Raw genomic sequence first — 3215 nt, forward strand, 5'->3', positions numbered from 1 at the left:
AAGGTACAGAATCATGGAATGAAGATGAATGAATGAAATAAAAAGAAGTAACATACGTTTCCTATATAATCTTACTTTATCAACTTTCCTGACTGCACTCCAGAATTATGTAGTACTTTATTACTTTTTGGTAAATGCAGTAAAATGCAAGTCACACTGAGTAAAAAATGTAATAAAATATATACGTACTCAAGAATTATGTTGCTATTATGTAGCCCTCTAAATTTCCTGTTAAAATATCCTTTTGTGGCCCAATTATTTTATGTAATACTTTATTTTCAAAAACCTTTAGGCGCTGTTCTTGCCTTAATATAATAGGGCACATTTCCCATTCATAAATAATGCAGGAACATAGTTAGGAATTAATTTAGATATATTAGAACATAAAAAAAACAATATGAATCCAAACTAATAATACCCACTATTAATCTAAATTATCATTAATCCCATCAACTTTCAGTAATATTTTTGGGAATGGAAAAAAAAACTAAAATATTTTTACAGGATTTTTTATATAAGATCATAAATTCCAGTATTTATTCACAAATTACTTCCTAAAATTAAGTTTTATGGGTTCAAACTGGCACAAGAAGCATGTTATAACAGAAGCCTCGTCTAGCATTCATGAGCCATTGGTGTCAAGTTTTCAACTATCATATAAGGTTTTAATACATTTTAAGACAATTTGTGACAAATACCATGTTAGAAAAAAATGCTCCATTAAGCTGATAAATGATTTTATTTTTAAATATGCAGTAAAAGTTACGAAACAAAATCGGTCTAAAAATATTGATATTAAGCGTATTTCTTAAATTTTTTTTTAATAAATAATATTTCTTTTAGTTAAACTATTGTCTTTATTGTTTTGTACATGAAAAATTCTTTCTTATTGTACTTTCTGATCTTGTTGAAAATAATTTTTAAAATAAACAAATTTGTGATTTTTGTTAAAACTGAATGAAATCAGACTTTGTAGAACTTAGTTATGTAATAAATCCATGTAATATTAAATATCTTCTCATATTTGATCAGATTTTAAGTGTTTAAAAATACTTCATTTGTGGTAGGCAATATTTTGTGATATCAGCTTGAGATCCTCATATTGTTGCTTTTCTTGAACTGTGGCATATATGAGAATAAATTTTTTATTTTGTGTTTGAGGTATTTCATAGTTTACACTATAGACTATTGTTGATAGGTTAAGACTCTAAAAGCTTTAGAGAAGTCTGTATTTTCTTAAACTCTCTGTATTTTCTTAAACTCTAATAAGCTTTAGAGAAGGATGACCTCAGTAAAGAAAGTAACCATAGTCTATAGTACAATAATATCTTTGAAATACGACCAATTCAAATCAAATCAACAATTATTTTATTGTCAGATGTGCCATTAGTAGTGATATGTTATCTATTCTGAATTTTAATTTTTTTATCCATACCAATACAAACTCGAGGTCCTTCACCAAACGGTAACCAAGTGCCGGGCCTCATGATGTTATCGTATCTTTCTGGCTTGAAAACCTCAGGATCAGGATGATAATCAGGATTTCTATGAATAGCACTCACAGGAATTTGTAAAGTTTCTCCTTTCTTTATTGTATAGCCATTGGGAAAAGTATAATTCGTATTGCATAGGCGAAATAACTGAGGTACAGAATGCAAGCGTTGTGCTTCTGAAAATTTTGAAATGACAACTTAGTGAAATCAAAATAAATACAAGAAAATAACATATTATAAAAGAATGATAGTCATATCAACTATGATGAAGTTCATAACTCATTACCTAATTAATGATATCAACTTCATCATGGTGTTTATGAATATAAGAAAAAATAAAATTATTTATAACAGAACTAGGTTATTCAATTTTAATCTATCATTAGTTTTATTTCTTTATGAAAAAAGTAAATATTTATACTTTAATTACCACCAGATTTTTTTTCAATATTTCAAAATTTTTTAGGGTTATTACATTTATTTACAGTTAAAAAAATATTAAAAACGAGTTGATTGTACTGTCATGAATTGAACCTGACTTATTTCCCTAATTTATTGGTATAATTAATTAAATTGAATATTTTTACTTGTTTTTAATATTTTACAAAATGTTTTTCATAAAACGTATCGTAAATGCTGAACAATACTTACCTTTAGTATCCATAAAAATCATACTAGCTTACATGGGAGTACCCAGTACCTCCCCCCCCCCCCTAGAATTGAATACAATGATTAATGTTTTTTTCAAGCAAATAATTGTAATAACTAATAAAGGACTGCTATAATCATATATAATTTTCTTAAAATTTTGGTATAAGATGAGCCTTTTCCATACTGAAATGTCCCAACCTGATTGACTATGGCTGCTCTCCTCTAGTTTTGATCCTGGGTATACCCTTGCTAGCCTACGCTTCTTAATACAAGCTTCTGAAAATATTTACAACTGAAAAAGCATGTAGACATTTTGTCTATAAAATGTTCTAAATATGTTTTGTTGTCTGGTTAATCTTGTTATCATTTTGTGAAATTTGCTGATTGGTTTCTGCTAGGATATCATACTCTAGATAGTACATTTTCAGCTACTATTTTCGTTTCAATAACAGATCATAGAGTCCACCAGATCAACATAACTGATGGCTGCTGAATGTACTACTGAATTTCCACAAATAACTTTTTTGTCAGGATTCCTCTGACAGATTGAAAGAAGATACTCCTGGAGACTATTGTAGAGGTATTCAGACAGGTAACCAAATAGCTTCACCTCAAGGTTACCAAATTAATAGGTTCAGTATCTTAGTAAAGAGGTTCAGCTCAAACCCTAAATTAAAAGTTGCATGGAATTTCTCCCTCCTCACCCAGTTGCCTGAAGAAAACTTCAATAAATAGAAAAATTACAAGGATTTAATGAAACCACTGTGGCATTATCATCCCAGCTTCACTCCATGGATTTATAACAACAATAATAATAATAAGTCAATAAAGAAAAGATTACAAGATAAACTTAGCAAAAAGTAAATAACTAACCTTTAACACAATTCTCTAAATAGTTCATAGCTTTAAGGCTGTTATAATTTAAACCTCCATGAATCCTGCATTGTTCGATTATTTCTTCCCTCACAAAATCTTGAATATCAGGGTACAGAGCCAGTTCATAAAATAAATATGTCTGACCAATTCCTATTGTATCAAGACCAGTAGTCAGAAAAGTAAATGCTTGAGCAA

This window comes from Halyomorpha halys, unplaced genomic scaffold (assembly GCF_000696795.3).
Source record: "Halyomorpha halys isolate HHAL.00 unplaced genomic scaffold, Hhal_1.1 Scaffold1761.1, whole genome shotgun sequence".
In the NCBI taxonomy this organism is placed as follows: Eukaryota; Metazoa; Arthropoda; class Insecta; order Hemiptera; family Pentatomidae; genus Halyomorpha; species Halyomorpha halys.